This window comes from Hippoglossus stenolepis, chromosome 11, assembly GCF_022539355.2.
Source record: "Hippoglossus stenolepis isolate QCI-W04-F060 chromosome 11, HSTE1.2, whole genome shotgun sequence".
NCBI classification, from domain to species: domain Eukaryota; kingdom Metazoa; phylum Chordata; class Actinopteri; order Pleuronectiformes; family Pleuronectidae; genus Hippoglossus; species Hippoglossus stenolepis.
Genome location: NC_061493.1, coordinates 2,014,677 through 2,038,434, shown reverse-complemented (window position 1 = coordinate 2,038,434; position 23,758 = coordinate 2,014,677). Strand labels below are relative to the sequence as shown.

The window sequence follows — 23,758 nt, the reverse complement described above, 5'->3', positions numbered from 1 at the left end:
TGTTTGCCTCTTCCACTAACACCTCCAATTCCATGGCATTAAATTTGGCTTTGCGCTTGCAGTCACTCTGCTCTCCGGAACGCTCCATGGCGGAAACCAGTAACGCATACAAAACACACCTTTTATCATTTACGCAATTATTTTTAGTAGATCACCCGCAAAACGCCCACCAACTAAACGTTCAATCTGTAATAATGCAAAGACAATTTAGCACTCTTTACTTTGGATCTTGGTAGATCAGGCCCTTTGTGTTGTGCTCACTGTCAATGGTTGTGCTTCAGGAATCATCTCAGCTTGGCGAACCCTTCTCGGGAGAGTAGCCACAATGAATCAATAAATCATCTTAGACAGTTTGTCTGACTATGGACTGATGAATTTCTTTGTTAACTATTGATCCTCTGAGTCTTGTGAGATCCTTTTTGTGAGGCCTGATTCACAGATGATTCTTGCGAACAAACTCAAAATGCTTTTTTAAGTCACAGTATTGTAGCTGTCATTGAATGTAGTGTTTGAAACCTACACTGTGAATGTTTTAATGTATTCGATATGGACAGTACAATGCTTTGTCTGTTAGTTTGTTCAAACGGGTTTTGTTTGTTCACTGTTGTGATGAAAATCTTGATTTGACAATACTTTTGTTAAATGTTGTGACTTAGGACTGTCATGAAGTGGATTCCACTTTGATTGTCATTTGCATGAACAGATGCCTGAATAATCCTGTGTATGAGCATCAACATCACAGCAGTGAGACTTAAAGGGGACATAGCATGCCCATTTTACCACAAGTTGATATGGTTCCTTGGGGTCTTAATGAAATGTCTGTAACATACTTTGGTCAAAATACCACAAGGATCATTTAAAACAGCACCCTTTTTACCCTGTATAAAACAGCCCTCCACAGAGTGACCTGTTTTGAGTGCCTGTTCCTTTAAATGCTAATGAGCGACCATCATTTACCCCCGAACCCCGACATTCAACGGGTACAACAACAAGCGGAGAAAGCAGAATCGCGGGCTGACCTTATATATACAGTCTATGGGGCTGACCAGCGCGGAGAAATGCACGTCCCGTGTGAACAGCCAGGCGGCTGCGCGCTTGGGAACGGCGCTGCGCTGCCTCGCTGCGGCGCTTCCGTCCGGTGTACCCGGCGTAACGAGTGGGGGGGCTCTGTGTGTTTGTGCCAGTGTTACAGTAGTGCTGAACACTGCGGACGTCTTCCACACTGCTGGCTGTGTGGCGCTGACACAAATTCCAGCTCACGCACGGGAGAGCGAGCGGTCGCTCCCGAGCAACTGCTGCAGCCTCCCAGTCCCAACGATCCAGACAAATGCCACATGTGAGTGAATCGCGGGCTGACCAGCGGAGAAATGCTTGTCCCGTGTGAACAGCCAGGCGGCTACGCGCTTGGGAACGGCGCTGCGCTGCCTCGCAGCCTCGCTGCGTCCGGTGTAAACCCGCCGTAACGAGTGTGGGGGACGGGGGACGGGGGTGAGGTGGGGGTGGGCCAAGACCATGTAGGGAGACTTCCAGTGCCTTGTTACGACACAAAACCCAGGAAGCTCAATCGAGTCACTCAAGCATGACGTTTCTGACTTAGAGGAACCATAACAAAACACGCAAGTGTTTTTTTCCCAGAGTTTTTGGGTTGGTAGCCAGATACCCACATTAACGTGTAGAAGCACTAACAAAGTGGAATTTGCATGCTATGCCCCCTTTAATGTTACCTGTGAAAAGCTGAACACAAACACAACAGCAGAGATCCTGTCAGCAATGGAGTGAAAGTATGATCATCTGAGGACTGGTGGGTCTATTAGGGCAACAGGGGGACGGTTAGTTCCTTTACAGATGAAATTGAAGAGGCCATAGACAGTAAATAAAGATGGATGACATGTCTCCACTTACTCCCAATATAAAAATGTTATGTAATTAAAATGAAGCCAAAATATTCTGGATACTGGTGCAGTAATCATTGCTGGTGATGTCATTTGAAACCAGTCTGCCCAGTAGTGATTGAGGAGTGTAGAAGCAATATCGATATCCTGCTAATACCTCTTGTACAGCAATATTAGCGACTGTACACAGGTTTTTTCAAACCATGATGAACCTGCTATAAAACTTATTTTCAAGGAGCTTGCCTCTCTGGTTTTTACCCGTCGTGAAACCTGAGGTGCTCTCTCACCTCGCTGTCTTCCCAAATGAACGCATTCACCTGGGTGTCACGTTTCCATCGCTGCTTATTGGAGCTGATATAACCTGTGTCTACTGCAGAGTCATTTGACCTGGTGGTGAATACCGTTTGTATCCATTCCTATTGCAGACAAAAGCCAGATGTTAGTGGGTTTTTTGACCAGCGGAAAAGCAGCTTAATTGTGAGTTAGTCTAAGCTGTGGATCATGAGGTTTCACTCCTGTTTTCGTAGCATCATATAACTAACTTATTAGAAACATAAACAGTTATATCAAAACATACATCAGCATAATGACAACTAATCTAGTTCTAAATTAAAATAACAGACACCATCTTTTGAAAAATTGTATTTGGTGTCTACTTTGACCTTTTAGTTCGGTCTATGTTCCATCCACTCACTTGGAGGAGACAGCCACCAGGGGGTGATCCATACGTTTTGGCTTCCCTTTTGGGGAGCTGTCCCCCTTTATACACAGACTATGGAAGAGATCAGTTGATCAATAACTGGAGAATGTGTTCTTTCTCGTGCAGTCTCAAGTGGCAGTGAGCAGGCTAACTAACCTGAAGTCTCCATTAGCTGAGGGTCAGGGTGCAGGGCTAATGCAGCGGTTTAACTCAATATTATTTCTGTCACTTTGTCTAAAGCATGTTTATCTGTTGCATGAAACATGGGAGCCTCTTTTCCACCATGAGACCCCTTTAAACCAAACAAATATTGTAGTCCTATGAGTCTGATTCCGAGTGGTCAGTTTTAGTGTGCACTGCTTCAGGGCAGTTAACTGTAACGTTTATTTCCAGCACAAAAGGTTAGTGACACTTGCGGAGGCTGGGTCTGCAGACGCACTCAAGGGGACAATTAAGTGCAATTACTGTAGCTCCTCATATAAAACTGAACAAAACCTTAGTACAGATCAATGAAGTGTTCACTCTAAACAGTTCACCAGAGGCTTAATGACCTCCTGCAAAAACGTTCTATACTCATATCTGCTCAAGCATGCATTTCCTAGGAAGTAAAAAAGTAAAGGACAATACTGCCACGACTATGACACAAAAAACCTTTGACACAAGTAATTAAAAATATTGAATCTGTAAAGTAACATATTTATTTGATCCCATGCCCCTGTGCAGAACTCAGACTGTAACTCTCTCGCTCACGAAGTTTAACCTACACGTAAACAACTTATATAAAACAAAAGTAATTTCACAATCACTGACTTTCTATTTCATATATCATTATTAACCCTTATGATCAAGAAAACATGAGAATATTACCACAGCTACCACACCTCCTGTTATTTATATGCTGTTTAGTTGCTTGTGTATTGTCTTTGCTTGCTGTCTGGTAGTTTTTAACTTGTGGGGTGTTGAGTGTAACTTCAGAGGACTAAAGGGATAGTTCACTGAAAAAATGAAAATTCACTCACTATCTACTCACCACTATGACAATACAGGAGCAGTATGGAGGCATGTTATGTTTTTTTTTCCTGTTTTTTTTTTTACGTCTGAAGAAGGAGTCACCAGTTCTTTAGTTGTATTGGATTTTGCTGTTTACCCCTGAGACTCCAAAAGTGCTTCTGAGGATTTAATGTTGCAGTTTCCAGATGCCTCCTATGTGTCATGAGAGAAAGGATTTAAAAAAGAGCTGTCAAATCAATTCAATCAATAAATGCTTAAATATCCTAATGTGTTGTCCTTAACACTTGATCGTACACTTCCCATAATGCAACTCAATAGTATCTTTCCCTGGCCCCTTAGTGGCTGATAAATGTCCTTCAGGCACATTCACTTTTTAACAGGGGCAGTGGCTTTCTGTTGCAAAACCCATTATCTTTCTCACACACACACACACACACACACACACAGAACGTGAATAGACCCTTAAAAAACCTCATCATTATGCCCAGCGGCTCGTGCTGCGGAGGATCTCCGGCTCTGTTCTCACATGAGCTCATTCAAACATTCACAGGAGTTTGAACTAGCAGGCTGGCTGGAGAAAGCCCGGAGCCTCTTACTCTGACATTAGCCCTTCGACAGAATGTCAGCAAATTATCAGAGCAGAATTATATTAAGTCTGAAAGTCTAAATCATCAATTGCGTCTATACTCAAGTTTAAATTTGTGAGCTGCAACGGCCAATCAGCCCTGAGAATGAAACTCAGGTCCGACCCGAGCTAGATGATCAAACTGGCCACTGGTTAGCCTCAGGTAGCGCTGGAAACGACATGACCTGCAGGTAAAACCCAGGGAATTGAATACAGAGTTACCCACAGTTTGCCTTCCACACATGCACAACACAGCGGGAGGCTTTCTGCACTGACACGTTAACAACAGCATCAAATCCTCCGCATTATTCAGGCGAGAGGTGGAGCAGCCGGCTGCAGCAGGCAGAGGCAGGATGTGACATAATAGTTCCGCTGCACAGATGCACGTGATCATGACACCACTTTTTTTCACCTGGATATATTCCAGGCGTGTTTGAAGCGTCATCAGATCTCCTACTGATCTCGAATTCTCCTGCATTTCTTCTGAGTTTACACTAGGAGGCCCAGGCAGAGAAGGTTAGCAGAAACTGCCGAGCCTCTCACACATGCACCTTTTTTTAAATTTGAAAATAAGCGGACCAGAAACCGGTAGACACACAACAACAGGATAGAAACTCTTCGGGGGTGTAATTGCAGCTGGACTCACACACACTTACGCATAGCTATGAATGCTCGCCTTAGCGTTGGCTCAAGCGTACCTATGGTGCAGCATCGACGCAGAGGCATGAATTGTGCTTAAGGCAGCTTCCAAATTTGTGTTGCGTTTGGTGTGAATGCCACTTGCTACATCCTCATGGAGCTGTGACACCTGCAGGCTGGGAGCTCCAGCTCCTGCTTATTAGAGCCTGATCAGAAGGTGGCACATGCCATGCTCCTGTAGCTGAAGGGGCTCTGTTGGCCTTTGAAAATACAGGCCACCGGAACTGTGTGTGTCTGGGGTGGAGCCAGGATGGAGATCGGGTGCGTGTGAGTGCGTGCGTGTGTGTCCCCTTCAATCGCTGACGGCACAGTGATAACGACCAATCAGAGGCCAGTTCAACTCGTCAATGTGTTGATTTGGTGGAGGTGGGGGGCGGGCGGGCTGACTGCGCGAGAGAGACGGGGAGAGCGCGCGGCGGAGAGAGAGAGAGAGAGAGAGAGAGAGAGAGAGAGAGAGAGAGAGAGAGAGAGAGAGAGAGAGAGAGAGAGAGAGAGAGAGAGGGAGAGAGAGAGAGACAGAGAGAGAGGGAGAGAAAAAGAGAGGCAGAAAGAGACAGAGAGAGAGGGAGAGAGCAAAAGAGGCAGAGAGGGAGAGAGAGAGAGATTGAAAGAGGCTGAAGAGAGAGAGAGGCAGAGAGAGAGAGGCGAAAGAGGCAGAGAGAGAGAGAGAGAGCGAAAGAGGCAGAGAGAGAGAGAGAGAGAGAGGCAGAGAGAGAGGGGGGAGAGAGGCAGAGAGAGAGAGGGGGAGAGAGAGGCAGAGAGAGAGAGAGAGGCAGAGAGAGAGAGGCAAAAGAGAGAGGGGGAGAGAGAGGCAGAGAGAGAGAGAGGCAGGAGAGAGAGGCAGAGAGAGAGAGAGACAGGAGAGAGAGGCAGAGAGAGAGAGGGAGAGAGAGAGAGGCAGAGAGAGAGAGGCAGAGAGAGAGGCAGAGAGAGAGAGAGGCAGAGAGAGAGAGGGAGCAGCAGTCTCAGTCTCCTCTGGATTCAGCGTCGGTCGCTCGCGTCAAAGCTCCATCCTCGGCTCACAGAGACGGTGAGTGGCTCCACATGAACTCACACATACACACACACACACACACACACACACACACACTCACACACACACACATGACAACAGTTAACGTACTTTTGACACATCGTGAATGCGCGTGTTGGTGCCAGGTGCTCCGGGCAGTGAAGTGTCCTCAGGTAGAAGTTGGAGCAGGAGCCGCTCGTTGGACGCGGTGAGCGGCGGAGGGCACGCGCACGGAGTTGGTGTGTTTTCATGGGGAAAGTGAGGAAAACCAGATAGTCCGCAACTTTCCTCAGCCTGTCACACTTCATCCGCTTTTCACGCCCGTTTACAAACAGCGACCTGAAAGAATTGATGCAAACCAAAGTTATCCCTATAATGTACCTCCTCCCATTACTCCTTATTAATAGCGAAACAAGTTCGAATCCGGAGCACAAATTGACCTCTGTGTGCCAAACATGAACTTGCGTGCAGGTTATCATGTGTGGTATTTCATTATAAAAAAAATAGTGAGGTTTTTATTTATGCGTACTTATTATAGAGCCCGTTCAGAACAACGGTAAATACAGGCGCGGATATTTGCTTATATTCGTTCAGGGTTATTTGAGCGCAGGGTGAGTAAAGACCACGGTACACGGTGTTAACGCTGTTACACGTTTATTGTTGGCGCAGTTCTTTTTCCCCTCGGTTTTGGTTATGTCTTTATTTGAATCTCTCGTCAGAAATGCAGTGGTTTTCGAGTCCCATCTGCAAAGGGAGAAAGTGTGTTGGCTGAGGGGAACATTGCGGCTGGGTTGGCGGATGAATTACATGGAAGAAGCTGCCACTGGAAACATGAAACAGGGTTAGTTCGCTGTTCCGGTGTCTCTGGATGGAGAGTGAGAGTCAGAGAGCGGAGCAGGGGGAAGTGATGCTGATCCGCTCCGACTCACTTTCTTCTCTTTTCCAACTCCCTCCCTCTCTCTCTCTCTCTCTCTCTCTCTCCATCTCTCTCTGGCTCCATCTTGATCCCTCCATCTCGACGTCAGTATCTAATTAGAAGATGCAGAAGTTTTTTTTTGTATATATCTCTTTTTTCAATGTCCTGCATCATCCGTCAGATAAGACGTCAGACCCACTTTCACGACATCTGAGTGGAAGAAAGAAATCCCTCCCTTTGCTTTCCCCCTGCTCCGCCGTGTGTCTGACTTATTGTTGGCGTACATCTGTTGTCTGTGTGGACTTGCTGTATTTAGTGTGGGGTAATGAGCGTCTCTGTGAAATGGGCAGTATGGACCCAGCTGGGAAACGTGCGTGTTCCCTCGCAGTGGACAGCTTGAACAGTCATGGTAGCAGGTTTTGGGGCAAACAGTGGCAGTGGATGCAGGCTGCTCGGTGTTGGATTTAACCTGCTTGGAGAGCCAGATGGGTGTGTGTGTGTGTGTGTGTGTGTGTGTGTGTGTGTGTGTGGGGGGGCAACATCTGGGCAGCTGTGGCAGCAGTGTTGGATACAAAATTAGTGTAATAAATAAATATGTGTCCTGTCTTCTATATTGTAAGAATGTGGCAGTTTGCTGCAGTAAATCTGCTGCGGGTCTGTGGGAGGCTGACATCAGTAATTTTGGATTTGAGCTGAAATCGAATTTTCCATGTTTGTGTTTTTAACCAGGAGCATTTTTGGATTTAACTTCATTTTTATTGCATAAATACTGAGACAAGGAAATGCAGTTAAGAATCTAATCAGAGTAGGAAAAAGCAGTGACGTGCACATGAATAGAGATAAATACCAGTGACGTCTGTTTGATAGTTTGATGAATTTCCCTCAAAAAATATGTATTCATTTTAACTAAACCTTCATATGTACCTGTGAAAGTAAAATAACAACAGGAGTTTGTTTTAGCACCGGACTGACAAAACATCAAAATTTGGTGAATATATTTACAATCTGATGTGGGAAGATTTGTAGGTTATTAGTCATTAATTCTCTAAACTTGTGAAGTGTAATTTAGTGAAACATTGGAACCCTGAGCAGACCACAGGGATCCGTAGCCCTGTTTGGTGATTCCTTTTTTTCTCCATGGATTTATACTTCAGAGGAATTTGGGGTTTCCCAGCATGCGTGCAACTGTGGATGGGCCTTGGAAATGTGCATAGCACTGGCATCCTTCATCCACATTACTGTACGTGGCCCGAGTCAGTCCTCGCATTAGACATTCCTCACTGACTCAGATAAGCTCCACGCAACCTAACGGCCCATCACTTACATTTTTCAAAGAGCACGAGCCCGAAGTAGACTGATGTCTGGTCAGCATATAATCACGTGACTGCTGCTTTTAGCCTGAATAGAGACTCAGGAGTCAGAGACCTGTGCACTCTGAGTGACCAGTGAGATTTTGCTCTGATTATAATTGAATTGAAACACAGTGTTCCTTCTGTGTTACACGGTGAAACAATTAACTTAATGTGAATTTAAAGTTTTAAAAATGTATAATAAAAAGTTATTTTTATGTTGTAATTGTCAGACCACTGATCGAAAACAAAACGAGCATATAACAGACTTCCCAGCATGCATTGCATTGCTTTTTAGGCATGATGGAAAAATAAATTGTGTGTCTTTGTTACCGTTACACGATGAAGTATTGAATTCTGACTCCTGTGAACAAAGCCTCAGATCTTTGTACTGATTCTGCTAAAATAAAGCTTTCAACAGTCGAGCTATATTTTTTAAATGTCAAATGAAATTTTAAAAGTGTTAACGGCAGTAAGGGAACCTAAGTATCTAAGTCAAGTCAATTTAAAATGTTCTAAGGTTTACTCAATATTTTGTTGCTCAACATTTACCAGAAGACACTGACGATTTGTAAAAAACCTTGAGTCTGATTATTCAAGACATTCCTGATGAAACACAGAAACATGAATAGGTTCTGTTCCTATTAACTGTGTGGACGCTCAGTCAGTGAGTGTTTGTCAGTGAATGACACTGACACCTACTGGGAAAGTAGCTCAGAACGCCTGCCCCACCGTGCCTCCGTGCACAAGGACGCATTTCTTTGGGACCATAATGGGCAACTCTCACAACTACAATAGGACACTTTGTTTCCCAAAGCTTATCCTCTGAAGCGAGTTGCTTTTCATGCTGGACACAAATCCCATGGTGGTCCTGACTCCAGCTGTCTGTAATCTAAGGTTAATCACAACGTGCACTGGTGGATGGAGTGTGCAGGAACAAAAGTGCTGTTGTGAACTCTCTTGTGTGATCGCCCTGAATGTGGAAAAATTAATAATCAGCTCCACTAAACTCCCAGATTTTGGAGGACTTTATGTTGGGTGTGGCCTGTGATTAGCATATCATCTATCATCTGTATGTTCCACATTTAACAAGATGCCCATGAAAATCAAAACATCTAAAGCTTAGAATATCTTTGGAAGACATGGAGCCTAAAACAAACTAGTTAAAACTGGCAGATTTTAAAGTGCTGAACTTTAAAATAGTAATTCCGCTTTTGATTCATGTTTGTGTGCAAATTGCATATTTTGACAAACAAAATCATAACTCATTGCCCACTTGCTTTTGTAAGTGTTTTTATTCACATCATAATTCCACTCAGAAGACACTCAGAGAGGAAACATTTATATGGCTTCAAAAAGAGAAATAAAAGAGCAAGAACACTGATTAAAAAACTAAAAAACAAATGAGAAATAAGTAAAGAGAAAACACAAACATTTTCAAGGTCTTCACAAGGATCCGAAAGAGCTTTCTGGAAGAAGACACTGACTCTGCCCGTCTCTGTTGTCGTGGTGGGCTGCTCCAAAGCCACCGAGCCATGATGGCAAAAGCTCAGTCACCTTTAGTCTCCCGCCCTGGACGCAGTCACAGTCGGGTCAGTCATGCAGTATGGAGCCTGTTAAGCAGTCAAAAGTTCAGCGAGATAACCCGGAGCCAGGCCAGTAAAAAACACACAGAGTCACTACAAAAACCAGTGAAGCCATCAGAGAGGAGAGGGAGATATTTGTCCCCCTCTCTTTGTTGTAGGTAAAAGCCTGACTTCAGCACTCTCTCCACACTGGAGGCGCTCTCTTTTTGGTTAAGGCAAACAAACAGGGCACCGCAGCAGTTAAGGCAAGAAGAGATGAAAGCACATAATCCTCTATATCGCTGAAACTCAGGATGGATCTAAGTATAGCAATGCTCCCGAGATGACCAGCAAAGCTAGCCTGAATGGACAAGTATTTTAGTGTGCCATTCCAAATTAGTGCTTGGAAGCAGCTCTAATGTGTTTATTAAGCAGAGTGAGGGCAGCTTCGGTTTGACTGGAAACATGGATATTTGTTTCTTTAGTTGTGCAGAGGGGACGGCTTGTTGAGTTGACTTGACAGGGTCCAGATGGGTCTCTGCCCACGCCTAATTTATAAAAAAAAAAGAAATTTGGAATAAAAAATAGAGAAACTAGATTTCCGCGAGAGAACTCACATTTATTGGTCTTGTATATGTCTATCCACATTCTCAATGTTATTTAAGAGAGCAAATCAAAAATTCGGGAAAAAAATGATAACGAGGAGAGGGAAGATATGTCCGTCCCTGAAATCACTCACGCTCTGAGGCCGCATGTGATTTGGTGTAAACTGTATTAGTGGCAGGAGGACAGAGTTTGTTGGGATGATGTGAAAAGAACTGGATGACAGTCATGTGTGACGCAACATCAGCCTGTAAACTGTGAACTGACGAATACGAAGATAGGATAAGAAGGTGCGGGGATGGGATGACCTCCATTTTATCAGCTGCCAGCTCTCCAGAAGAGGGAGGCACCAGGGGAAGAGGGTTTCCCAGCGTGACCGATAAGCACTAAACACTGGGATTATCTGCGGCTTGTTCAGAAGAGTTACGAGACATATTTAGGACTTACATCTTCAATTTAAATATGAGATCCTAATACAGTACGTCTTTCATCAGCTGGTTATTACCAGAAGCTTTGAATCATTAGCCTTCTGTCAGCTCTTAAACACATTCGCTCTTTCAAGCCGGAATTCTTTCATTCTTAAAGAGGACGTGTTGATGGCATCAAGTTTTGAGTGAAGAAACAGTATCTGAGATTGAGGAGATGTTTGAGATAATATGCATGCTCACACACACACACACACACACACACACACACACACACACACACACACACACACACACACACACACACAGAGACAAGCCTTTTTGGTTAAAATTAAAGCTAAATGAATAGATTATCAGGCATAAAGATTTTAAGGGTTTATTACATTGTGTTGTAATTTAAGAGAGATTCTATGTCTTTTGTGTTTCAGTTGTACATTCTGCCTTGGATTAACATGTTGTAACATGGGTTTACTGAATTTATTTTCATAATGAGCACAATGTTTGAAATGACAAGGGTCTAAAAAGTTCCTATATCAACACAAGCTTTGAAAATGTATCAGCTTGTACGCAAATCGATGTCCCAATCAGATCTTTTAGCTTCACCCAGTGCAATTCTCTCTTTGCGAAATCCCTCCTGCTTCTTTGCACCGAGCAGGGGTTTCTGCTGGTGTCACGTGAGCCTCAGCTCGCTGAAATAGCAGCAATTTGGCAACATTTCAGGCTGGAAAGTCTCATTAGTAAAAAACGGCAACATGTTTATTTATTTGTGTTCTTTTTCAGTTGTGACTGTCAAAACTAGATGATAAAAGAAGTTCTATAGCGTTGCTGTTTGAGACATTCATTATCGCATTGGTTCAGCTCCATTTGCAGCACACATTCTCTGGTATGTATATATTTTTCATGTCAGTGGAGTCTCAAATGTTCTGCCCTGGGCCCCAGACACATTTACACTGTATTATATGGAAAAGTGAAGAGAGGAAAAGCTTTTGACAAGTGAACTAGTCAGGCTCCTTTTCAGTATTGACGGCGCAAGACGTGACCTTCAACCTCTGACTGGGAGAGCCTCTTCCCAAAAGGCCTCATACTTAAGTTGCTTGGAAAACGGCCAGTTTGCCCATGATCTGTTACTGTATGTAAAGTCGTGAGCGTGTTCACCAGACACAGCAACACAGGGATGCTGCCGGTGCAAACGATGTTATCAGATATCATTTTTCAATGGATTGCAATAGGCATTAAAAACACTGAGTACATGATGTCGTCTGACAGGGGAGCATCTCACACATTTAATTATAGCAGCTCTGGATGCTAATGAAGCCGGGAAACTGCTCTGTGTGCTAATCTATGCTGACGGCCGACAACTGCCCTGACAATGCTCTTTGTGCTCTGTATGCGGGTGTGTGTGTGTTTGTGTGTGTGTGTGTGTGTGTGTGTGCAGAAGGTGATAACACTGATACGGTACAGGTACATCGTCAGGTACATTAAGTGGATTAAGAAGCAAAAGTGTGGCTGTAGTAAAGGTGTGTGTGTGTGTGTGTGTGTGTGTGTGTCCCTTTGATCGTCATATTCCCAGACTATTTGCTGATCCAAACAGTGCCTAGCTCTGTTTTCCTAACCTGCAGACCTCGCTCCCCACAATTGTGTATAATTGCATGGAAAGCATAGAGCGAAGGAACGCTTTAATACACCGTGAGCATGGTTGTTAGCTATCTCCTTCCCGCCCATAACTCCAGGCCACAGCAGATACCAAATTGGAGTGCATGTGAATAGCAGTAGCTTTTAACACGCTGCAGAAAGCATTCACATCAAATGAACAGTTTTCCTCTGACAGGTGTTCAGCTGCATCTGTCTGGAAGAGAGACGCTAAATTGTTGTTTGAAGACAAGCGTCAGGCTTCCTCTCGACTGGCTTGACAGATCCTCCAATTACAGCTCTCTGGGCCCAGTGTGTCGTGTTTGCAAATGCAGTAGATCGCTGTTCATCAGAGCCGGGTCAGAAAGAATGAAAAGACGTGGCGGCTTGTCGGATTTCTTGAGACCGCCTTACTGTTTTAGTCTGAAATCCGATGAAAGGCTTGTTTTAAAGCAAGATTAAAATGGCTTGTGGAGCACAGTGCGTAATTAGAGTTTGCTATGTTACGGGAGAGTAAAACCGAGGAGAACTTTGTTGAACATTAAAATGGACTAAAGAAATGAAGCAGTGAGAGGGTGAACGCCTGGTGACGAGAACACATAAATAATCTCACTTAGGAGTTTTGCCAAGTTAGTTGTGTGGTTCAAAGACTGTTTTCACACTGACACAACACAGCACACTGCTGAAGTGGAGGCATTTTCAGCTTGGAGGGCAGCAGCGTTATCACAGGCAGCCACCGAACCTCTGAAAACAACTGGAAAACTGTCTTCTAAACTGTGATTCTAAGGTCTGCACTGTAACTGCAGCCTGCAGCCCGAAACAGATGTGTTTCAATGGTGGAGCAGTATTATCACTTATTTTTCCTATTTTATTTATATGTTTAAACCTTCTGGGAAAAGCTAAACAAGCTGTAAGAACAACCTCTGACGTCCTGCCACATTGTAAAGTCTGACGTAAAAGCAGTTCCCCATCTTCACCAGCTAAATTAGTAACTGTGTTTGTCTGCAGAGTAAATAGTGTAGAGAGGGTTCACCGGAGCTCTTTCACTGCAAACAGCTGAGGGAAATGATGCTGCTGGTTACTGGAAAACCAAATAATAAAAAAGATCCTAAAAAAGTTCCGATCTATCATCCAATTCCACAAAGGTCTGTGTGTCTGCCTGTATGTGGAACACATATCTTGTTCATCTAATCGGCTCCACACTTGGCACACTGAGCTCTGCATGAGAGTGCTCTTAACATCAGTTCAGTAAATCATGCATCAACTTATATATAAACCACACATGTGAACATTAATAAAGCAAATTCAGGTTTATTTTATGAAAAACTATAAAACTATAAAATCTAAAACCAGGTAAGATAAAGAAAAAACGTCCCACTTGCAGGCATGAGCTCGGCTTCAGCTCGACTCTGATCAGTGTACTCAGTAGGGTGAAAACAATAGCCCCTTAGACAGTAAAGCAGTAAAGACACGACTTCCAGCTGAGCTTCACAGCTTTGATGAGGCAACAGTGCAACACTGAGACGGTATATTTAGATATGGTTTGTTTGTATGGAACAAGCTTAAAAAAGATTGAATAACAAAGATAATGCCTACAAGTGAGTGAGGGTTGGAAACTCAAAAGATAGATCTTCTGGCGTGTATTTCTTTAAAGTTGTTATTTGTTTATGGGTTACATCACTGTCAACACCTTCGCACTTAAAATCCCTACTCCAGCAGCAGAAATACCAAACATCTCTTTCCCAGTGGAGGAATGCTGCACCAGAATTTATTCAGATACAGAAAATTAAATTTTTTTTAAAATTCTTATATTGTGTAACATTTTGTGTTGTATTGCCAAGTCTTGCACTTGCACAGACAGTGCCCCCTTCCCATCACCTGTCTCTATCTCTATCACAGTTAATATTTTGTGCCGCATATATATAGAGTGCAGAGTAGCTAGTGAAGCTGGAGGTGTGAGAAACTGACAGCACACCTGGGATAACGTCCTGACTGTATGGTGCTACAAAAGACAGGCTTGATATTCACAGGAACAGTCTATAACCTGTCAGGCCACTGAATAGGAACAGTTTATAGTCTCTTGACCCATGTTTGCCAGGTTGGTTTCACACAATGTAAAAAAGCACAAAGACAAACACACTTGGAAACACTCTCTCTGCATGTGAGGGTCTTATTTGTTTGGTTTGAAGTGCTCCTCATCATCAGGCTTTGTCTGTGTTAATGGGAGATGAAAGCAGTGGCGGGAATGAGCGGGAAAAAGCATATATGTTGGCCAAAAGTAGTTTGAAACAGAATAGTTAATAAACTCCCTCACAAACCAGCCACAGCTGCTGTTTATTGTGTTTCGCAGTATCTGTCTTCAGGGGGCTGTGGGGAACAGCTGGATGATATAAGAGTGCACGAACAGAGGTTAGTGCAAGTTGTTCAATTTTATTCCTTTTGATTATGGTCCACTTTCATTGGATTGGATTGGACAGGACATGGTGCTGTAATAAAACAGTATAATAAAAGAGGCTGTATTTCGAGGGGAGCTTTTATTGCTGTGCTTTAGATGGGCTGTCAGATTTTTAACACATTTTCTGGCCCCGTTTTTATCTTCAGTGTAATCCTCTGTGTCATTCTTTAAATAGAAAAGATTACATATTTTTCTGGCAATGTTAGAGAGGGAACCTATTTATATGTCAGTAATATGTTAATTACCCCTAAGAGGGATACTGTTCATAACAGTTTGAATCACACTCAGACTGTGAGGAATAGGAGGAAGGCTGAGCTAAGGTTTACTACCTGAGGACAACAGACGACTACACACAATGTGCTCTTTACACACCATGGCCTTGTACAGGACCTATACTGCACCTCTCCGTTAGATAATGCACTTTACAGTGTTCTCCTCTATAGCTACCGCCCACTTCCAAGGCAGTGAACTGCTCACACGCTGACCTTCAGTGCATCCATTCATTTTGCCGACCCATTACTCATGTGAAGGGTCGCAGGAGGCCGTCTCAGCGTCAGACAGGTAGCCAGGCAACACTCGATTTCTTTAAGCTTGAATCTCTGCATCACTTGGTACTGATCCAGTGTGAAATATGTAAATGAGCAGCCTCGAAAGTTTAGAAACTGACTTGGGTTAGCGGATGTGTCTGCACTAATTTATACTGGGGGACGTTGTTTCATCTTCTGCTGGAGGTGTGAAAAGTCATAAGCAGCAACACACACTGATAATGTGCAGGATGCACCGAAGCATTGACGTGATATCAACTCTCCAGGCAGACATCAGTGTTATCTTTTCACTGCTGACTACTTGTACCATTACTCATCTGTAGTCTTTGGCTCATATTGTAAATTAAATATCACTTTTTTAGATAAATGTTGATGTTATGGATATTTTGTCCATGATATCGATAGCCTTGTCTCGACCAAAGTATTTGATATTGAACTTTAAGGCAACATTCATATGACTAAATTGGCATTTTCACACCTTAACAATCTCTGCCCACATGAGTCTCTCGTTCACATTAACACGCCTGCAAACGCATATTATGTTCCCCTGGTCCCCACTGTGGAAACACACAGTTCCTGGGCAAAGTTCCTGCAGTGGAAAAGCAGCTAATTCAGATGTTGAGCCACTTTCACCTCCACAATGACCATATTGTTAAATAAGATCCTTTCAAAACCTTTTGACTAGGAGCGCAGTGAGAGAGCACGAACCAAGGCTAATGCCATGTTAAAGAAAGTGAAAACAAGTCCTTGTTCTGCTGTTGTTCAGATCCCCCTCTTCAAAATTGTATGGAAACAGGTTCTGTAGTTTTTGAGTAATCCTGATAAACCCGGAAAAACATTTTGTGATTTTATAACTTCCTTGGTGGAGGTAATACAAATTGTACATCATAATGTTCATGATGGCAGAATTCACTGCAGCGCTGTTGTGTAAGATTATATTAACTTTAGCTGGTTGCATATGTCAGTGCTCAGTATTTACAGGGTAGTTAACGAGCGGAGGCCGACACTTCCTCCATGTTTATCAGCTTTGTCTCGAGACTGACTGCTCACCACAGTGCTTATTAATCAATTTTGGACGTGACATAGAAACGAGTGGCCTGGGAGCAGGAGCTAGCTGAACATGAATATTTGATTGTGACTTCTGGAATAAGTAGATTTTTCTCCCCAAGACCCCTCAACTGCTTCCAAATTGGATTCATCCCTTTTTCGAAGCGATTAAGATAAGAGGAAGCTCCGCGGTTCACCCCAGTGAGAGGAAAGATGGAATGTTCAGAAGAAGCCTGGGACGGGGCAGCTGCTTGTTCCTGCTGAAGTGGATGATTGTGCCACATTCTAGATGTTTGTCTCAGCTAGAGGCTTTGTTTTAAACCGAGCCGTGTCCTCTCTTTAAGTTTTTTACTCTCTTAACCATATCTTTGCTCTTTACACACTCATGGAAACACACATAGTAGTTTACAAGGGTAGACATTTGCTCATTTGCATAGTAATGGCCTGCCACATTCCACGGGAGAGTGACAAAAGCATGGTCCCTGTGTATGTGTGTTCCTGCTGTTTCTCGACTCCGTGGCTGCCATAAAACAGGGTTTCTCATGATAAAATGTCCTGGTGAATGAAAGACCTGCAAACAGAGCGCAGCTACAGACCCTCGTAAACACAGTCACACACAGGAACGAAACGCAGGATTTTATGCTGGTACACAAAGTCAGGCCAAAGCCTTTTTAGCACAGAGTTGAGTTTTCCTGTAAGCACCTTAACAAGTAAGTGTAATAAGTAAATGTTCGTTTAACAGCTGTCTTTAAAAGATCTTTGTCCATTGTGTACTTGAAAGGTTTTGGTGTGCTCCCTTTACCCCCAGCTCAGGGTTCAGTTTCCGAACCTAACTGTGGGCTGGGAGGAAATATTATATATGTACTGTCACTGAAACTAAATTAATTGTGTCTGTATAATAATCCTTGTAAGATACTGCTGAAACAGCAACGAGTGAGGCTCTAATGCAACCGAAAGGAAAATACAATTAACAATATATGTTGTATAAACATAATGTAAACACAGCACAGCGTCGCAGAGCAGGTCAAGTGCAACTGGTAAAGGCTGCTTGGCAAGGCCATCAGTACAGTTACACATAAACATAATTCACTCTTTGAGCATCAACACATTCAAATAGAAATAAAACAACAGATACTACAGTAACTACCATGTCTCAGCTGAAAAATATATGAAGAGCTGTGTGAGAAATAAAGCCTGTTTACACCAGTGGTCAGAAGTAATTGGACACTGGTCTACTCAAGGGTTTTTGGGCAGCTATGTGTTGTTTCACATGTGGCTCAGAGTGAATTGAGCTTTATGCTAACCAATGCTGTAAATACACGTACTAATAAATAATCTATTGCACTTCTGTCCGTCCTGGGAGAGGGATCCCTTACATGTGGCTGTCTCGGAGGTTTCTACGTTCTTTGCCCTGTTAAAAGGGTTTTTCTTTTTGGTAGTTTTTCCTTACTCTTGTTGAGGGTTAAGAACAGAGGATGTCACACCTTGTTAAAGCCCTAAGAGACAAATTGTGATTTGTGAATATGGGATATACAAATAGAATTTGATTGATTGATGAATTGAAATATGCCATTAAGGTTGGAGTGGATCTGTCTGAAGGCTGGTTGATCTTCGCTGTGGTTTTTCTGGCGAGAGAGTGCTCTATAAATGATGTAATCCGCGTCGAGGCTCCAAAACCTTTTCATGGCGTTTGGTCATGCACGTTCATCTCAACTTAGACCCCTTCGAGGGAAGACTGGCAAAGTAGGTTCGCCTTTACAAGCATCTCCACAAACCTGCAGAGGTTCAATGGTGCAGAATTTTTGGAAAGAGATTGCTGCTTCACCTGGTAAAGAAGAGCTATTTTGCTCCAGAGTTTGGAGGAACATTAGAGATTGCTTTGTTAAAGCCCAAAAAAGGTAGTGTGGCAAGAGTGGTGACCCAGGGGTCAAGGAGTTCCCGGCAATACTGGTTGAGCTGGGATGGCTGTTTCAGTTCAACAAGCCCAGAGAGACTGAAAACAATATCGACTGACTGACAGAAATGAAATGTTTGGTGGTGTTTACTATTGTTTCTAGGTCGCCTTCTTTGCTTAATTTCTTGTGTCTTTATCCACATACTACTTTTGTTAGCTAACGTGCAATGTCTTGACCATAAATGCCTCTGTGCATGCTTGTAGATTGTGCGCTATCTTCAGAGGCCTGCGCCAATGTGTGAGTATAAATAAGGCTTCAAAAGTAAGGTCCAGAATTTGAAATTGCCGTTTTATTTTAAAAACTCCAGGTTGAGACATTTGAAAAGCATGAAATAGTCAATCGCGTTTGCTTCCTGATGGACATTTTTTCGGATGTGTTGATATGGACAGATATCTGATGCACATCTAGACAGCGATTTTTTTTCTGCAAGGGAAAAAGATAAAAGTGAGACTCAAGAAGCAAAATATGTCAGAGAAAATGTGTGCTGAGTTAAGTGCGACACCTAGTGGTAAAATGTATCTTAAAATCAAACCGGTTTGAAAATATTTACACTAAGGGCTGGGCAATTAACCGAAAATGTATTGAAACTGACATTTATTACCTTTAACCGACTTAACCATGCTCATTTCAGTTAATTCGGGTAATACTTCCCCCACTGCGTGCATTCACAAACTGTTGTGTTTCTGCTACGTTCATTTTGCAGCAGCGGACCGGGTACTGTGCACCGTGCTGTGTTACCCTGCTGCATGTCCTCACTCCCCCGCTGCACTCACTTTACAGTTTAACTATAAACACCAACACTAATCACAAGTTATCAGGACATGTACAGTCCTTGAAGTTTCTGTTTTTCTGATTCGCTCAAGATTTTCCGGGACACGTATTTGAACACATTGAACGAAAAGGCCGACATTTTGTGGGCATAAATTGCACCTGCTACACACAACACGAGACGTAACGCACACAGCCAGGACACCAGGGTTAAAGGGACCGGAACAACACAATCGTTTAATAACGAAATATGTGTGAAGAGCAACAGAGTCGAGCCCACACACATACACACACTCACTCCTGCAGACAGGAGAGAAGTTCTTCCTGCAGATTATGACGCAACGCGGTGTTTTAACTTCATTGTTGCAGGAGAAGAGACGCCTTGTTTATCCAGGACCATAAATAGGAATTCAGCAGGTTTTTATGAAGATCAGCTCTAAGTGTGAGTGATTAGAAAAGAGCAGAGGAGCAGAGTCTCTACAGATCATGAAATTGATTTAAAGCCCCCCCCCCCCGCCCTATTTACACTGTTAAAACTAAGCAGCAGTAGAAACCTTTGAAGACACAAAAGGCATGTCCTCAACAAATGTAAATTTGACCTTTTTGCCAAAGAAGGTTTTTTTTATTATTGATTGGTTAATGGGAGAAATAAGAGACACATTAATTAATAATAAAATAACCCCATAGTAAGACCCTGCTCTGGTCCACACCCATAGAGGGACACACTGTGATGTCATTTTACAGGATTTCAGATCAGCGATTTCCCCACTGAAGTGTTTTGGGGTCTGCTGGTGTGTGATAAAAGATGCTCACTACGAGTCAGGTCTCCCATCCTCGTCAATCCTGCTGACCCCCCACCCCTTCTCCCCGAGCCCGCTCTGGGGTTACGTAATACTGTAAATCCTAAAGTACCATCTGGTACCAACAACACTATCCATCACTAATTGTTGTTGATGCACATGGCAGCAGTCATCAGAGCTCTCAGGAAACACACGCTAATACAGACACACGCACACACGCACACACGCGCACACACGCACGCACACACACACACACACACACACACACACACACGCTCACTCACTCAAACACAGTGAGGGCTTTGCTGCTTAACCCAAAAGCACAGACTGAGACATAATGAACACACTTACTTTCTGCAAAGGTGTATACCGGGGACAAGGTCTTTGATAGATAGCAAAACCATTCAAACCTCTCACACACCCACACCCACACACACACACACACACACACACATTTCAACATCTATTATCTCCCCTTTGTTAAGATTAAAGCAGCTCAGGTTGCATGGGGGATTAGGCTGGTTGGGACTTTGTAATTGCTGGGAAAGGGTCACTCAGTGAGTGCATTTGTGTGTGTGTGTGTGTGTGTGTGTGTGTGTGTGTGTGTGTGTGTGTGTGTGTGTGTGTGTGTGTGTGTGTGTGTGTGTGTGTGTGTGTGTTGGGGTCAAGCATTGGCAGCAGGGATTACATGACCCACAATGTGCACGTCCTGTAGTGTGCCTTGTCAGTTCCTGTGAACCATGACACTCCACTAAAAGCTGACTTTAGATCAAATGTTTATGTCCCGTTCCCTTCAAACCTTGGATGTTATTTAGATTGCATGCAATAAAACTCTCATCCCATTCACTATATTATCCAGAGAGCCACACTACACTACATATATGTAGGTCATTTTATGGACACACAAATACGGTTGAGAGCTTCTGCCATTCACAGCCCCCCCCCCCCCATACACCAGTTGCATTTCTCACCAGAGGGGACAGGGAGGAGGTGCGAGCTCTGCAGCATTTCAGGATGAAGCTATCTGTGCCACGATGTGTGCTTTGGGTAGAGACACTAATTACAAACAGTGCTAGATAAAAACCCATCCAAACACACTTTCACGCTCGTCCCAGTAGCGGCCTTGAAATGAGGTGTGAGTGCCAGTTGACTGATTCCAGTCACTAACCCGCTGTCACATTGTGTGTGGCTGCATCAACAAGTTCATTGATTTCCTAAAACATTGATTGACCCCAAAACTTGGGCTTTACCCACAATGGTGGTGTGCTGTTATTCAACACGCGCTAAATGGATCTTTGTGAGGCTGACTAATTTGTAAAAGTGTTGTTGATGTTAAGCTTTGTTATTTAACTGCTGCAATAGGAGGCACACTATGGTGACCGTTCGAAATGCTGGGCGGATTTTATTCGTCACATGAGGACATTTTCCACAGCAAACCAGCAGCTGCAGCAGAGGAACCGTAGATTTGATGTGCCGTGTGGCATGACCAACAGGTCTAGCTGGGTCTTGCTAAAGCCTATATGCTAAAACAGTGCCGGTGCATCCTTCAGCTGGGACCTCTACGTTCACTTCTCCCCTCAGTGAGGCGTTCACCACCTTTCTGCTGCTCCTGATAATCCCTGTGGTGACCGCAGAGCTCTTTCAGCTCAGTGGAGCCCTGTGGTCTGTTCGAGAAAAGGCTGAAGTATTTAACTCTCTTTCCAGTTGCCTCAGTAGTTCAGAATGAGCTGTGCACTCAAACGTTGTAGGGGCAATATTCCCAAGACTCAACAGCAGGTTTTAAATGGAGGAAAATGCTCCAAACATTCACATCCTTTTTCCAAGACTTCAATCTTTGTTAAAAGTTTGATTTCAACTATAAAGTGTAATTTATGAGCACAATGATTTTTTTTTTTCGGGCACATATAAAGCATCCAAAGACCACAAACATAGCTAATATTACTTACATAATAGAGTGTTGTTGAACGTATTGTTTCAACAATGTGAGCATCCAGAAGTAAACTTGTGTGTGTACTGAGAGCTGAATGTCATAATCGGTTTTGTTTAGTAAAACAGTGTGCAGCTGAAATAGGTTGTGAGCATGCATTCAGTAAAATGACAATGATTAGAGAACAATGTGTTATTCTGATATTCTGTGTAAAACAATGCACCCGAGCCTGTAAATGCCAGCATCCCCATCGATTTGAACACAGAGGTGGAGAGGATCCAGATTGGTTGCAGGATATCCACTTATACAAAATGAACTCATTTATTTGAATAAATATTGTAGCGAAGCGTCAGTGGCACTCGTCAGAGCAGAGGCCCTGTCATAAAAAGCCAGTGGGTATAAATGACTGGGACTGCCGGCGCTCTCTGCTCTGGTACTTTAATGTCATAATGGTTTGATTGAACATTCAGTGCTTAAAAACAATGAAGCAGTTTAGTCTTTCTCCGTTCGCAGCAGCATCATACAGATAAAGCCAGTTTGTAACACGATGCTTTGTAACTTTTTTAGAGGGACATTTCATTGTAGATAATTGAAGCCACAGTATCCATTTCTGAGGTGCGTACATCAAACCTGTGTTAGTACTGTAGACTAAATACCTTAAGGTAAAAAACAACAGTGAAACACAAATGAGACTTCTACACCATGATAATACTTATGTGTTTATTCATTGCAACGGTGTTTTTCTGTGTAAATGGTAAAATGGTCTGTATTTATATGGAGCTTTTGTAGTCTTGATGACCACCTAAAGCACTTTACAGTACTGTTTTGCCATTCACCCATTCGCACACACACATCTATGTACAGCACTTTTTTCTATGAGGGGCCATTCGGGGTTAAGTATCTTGCCCAAGGACACTTTGGCATTCAGATGGGGAAGACTGGGATCGAGCCACTGACCTTCTGGTTGGAGGACAACCGCTCTACCCCTCAGCCACAGGCGCCTTTGTATGGTCTGATTTACTCAACTCCATATTCACACACATTGTTTTGTTACATAATCACATATGTTCTACACTTATACACGGTGATCCTATTACTCAAAAGCCGAGTGTACATCAATCCAAAGCTCAGACATTAAATTACTTTTTAAATGTTTATGATAGATAAACTTATAATTGTGTTTCAATAAGGACATTCAGAAGATATGTCTCTATGACAACCACTTTTACGGTGTGTCCAAACGTGGTGAGGGAGGAGGAGCTTGCCGATTCACTGCAGGACAGGTTTTATGGTTCTCAGTCCTGTTGGTTTGCAGCAGGTGGCTGAGTTTCATGGGCCTCAACTGTTAGAACAGCACCTCCTAGTCTAATAACTCAGAAGTGTCTGAGCTAATGAAAAAAGGTGTATTTTCACCAAACGTCACATGGAGCACCAGAACACCTAAATAAAACTTTTACATTTTTTTTTAAATAACCGTTTCCAGGCCCCATTGTGTGGACATTCTCTGGACAGCAGGAGAGTCTCCGTAGCCCTCAGGTTCAGGTTCTTTGTCTGTGTCATCTGTATGTATGACACATCTTTGTCATCATGAGATATTTGTTTTCTTTTTGTATTTTTCAGTTCTGCGTCTGTCGCATATTTGAAACATCATCAACATGCCCACTAGTTTGTGGTAGATCCTCTAGAAAATATCCTGCTGTACTTTCACATTGGCTCACTTGGAAATTATCTGTGGTTTTTACTTGCGGGCTGGCATTATAGGCTCCACTGAATCATATGATGTTTAACACGTGATGCAGATCTAGCAAACATATAGAACTATGTCCAATCATATC

General features: G+C 43.2%; 1 protein-coding gene across 1 annotated transcript in view; it reads left to right on the top strand.

The window, feature by feature from the left end:
- The first annotated feature begins 5,840 nt into the window (after positions 1–5,840).
- cdh6 (cadherin 6) overlaps positions 5,841–23,758 on the top strand; it is an 81,519-nt gene continuing 63,601 nt past the window's right edge. Inside the window, exon 1 of the mRNA XM_035170921.2 lies at positions 5,841–5,957. The gene's annotated coding sequence lies outside the window, so the exon portion shown is untranslated. The remainder of the gene's footprint in view (positions 5,958–23,758) is intronic.